Source organism: Propithecus coquereli, unplaced genomic scaffold (assembly GCF_000956105.1).
Source record: "Propithecus coquereli isolate 6110/MARCELLA unplaced genomic scaffold, Pcoq_1.0 Scaffold85, whole genome shotgun sequence".
Taxonomy (NCBI): Eukaryota; Metazoa; Chordata; class Mammalia; order Primates; family Indriidae; genus Propithecus; species Propithecus coquereli.
The window spans coordinates 911,643-912,833 of record NW_012154729.1 but is presented as its reverse complement, the minus strand read 5'-3'; the positions used below and the strand labels follow the sequence as shown (position 1 = coordinate 912,833).

Here is a 1,191-nt window from a genome sequence, read left to right as displayed (position 1 = left end):
AAGTGCTCTTAGATATCAATAAAAAGATTGGAGGATAAATTTGGTGATGCCTCTTAGTAGATAAAACAAAAAACACAAAAAAGATGGACAATGGACAATAAGAGAGAAAAATGCATAAAAATTAGAGGACTAGTTTAGAAGGTCCAATATCTGAATAAGAGATCAGAATTAGAACTGAGAAGGTGGTGTTAGGGGGAAAATCATCAATAAAACAATCTAAGAAAATTTCTAGATTGCAACAGTCCAGTGGATGAAAACAGTTTTACCTTAAAGCACGTTGCTTTAGAATTTCAGAAAGCTTGGGAAAAGAGAAGACCCTGCACGTTTCAGGGGTGGAGGTGGGGAACAGAACAGATACAAAGGGTCATTAATTAGAATGGCTTTAGTCTTCTCAATATCAACACAGGAAGCTAGAAGACAATGGGGAAATGCCTTAAAAAATTATTTGGAAAATTACTTCCAATGTAGAAGTCCAACTGTCAGTCAAATAAGAGGCTAGAATAAAGAAACTTTCAGACATACCAACAGAGAAATTATTTCCCATATGCCCCTTTTCAGGAAACTACTACAAAATGTGTTTCACCAAAAGGAGGAATAAACAAGAAAAAGGAAGGCACAGAAGATATGAAATAGGAGATTCAACATAAGAGAGGCAAAGGTAACCCCCACAATGACGGGGAAGGAAGATCCCAGGATGACAACCGTGAACCAAGCGTAGAGGGCAACCAGTCCAGGTTGAAACACATCAGACATCTTGTGGAGAGGATTTTCCTTAAGAAGATGAAATTGATAAAATACCTGATGTATCTGAATATCCCGATAAATCAGTTTGTAGCTGGAAATGTGTATGAATGTGTGGGCAAAATAGAAAACAAAAATGTATTTGCCCTAAGGAAAACAAAATGTGAAGAAAAAGGAATCATAGTTTAATATATAGCTGAACTGTGAACAGCCTTTATTGCCAAAATAATGTAAAAACAGCTTATTGCTCTAATCAAAGTAATCTTCTAATTATACTGAAAAGACAGAGGGATGGGGAAGTGTAAGATAGATGCAAGGAAGGAAAGAGGCCTGAATATCCATCTTCCGTTGTAGAAAATTAATAGGTGTTTCTAAAACTGAAAAATCATGAAGTAGCAATATAAGCATGCCATTTAGACTTATGAATTGTAAATGGCTGTGTCTGGGGAG

General features: G+C 36.0%; 1 protein-coding gene across 1 annotated transcript in view; it reads right to left on the bottom strand.

Moving 5' to 3' along the window:
• DEPDC4 (DEP domain containing 4) overlaps positions 1 to 1,191 on the bottom strand; it is a 30,950-nt gene that overhangs the window by 19,629 nt on the left and 10,130 nt on the right. The gene's annotated exons all lie outside the window — the stretch shown is intronic.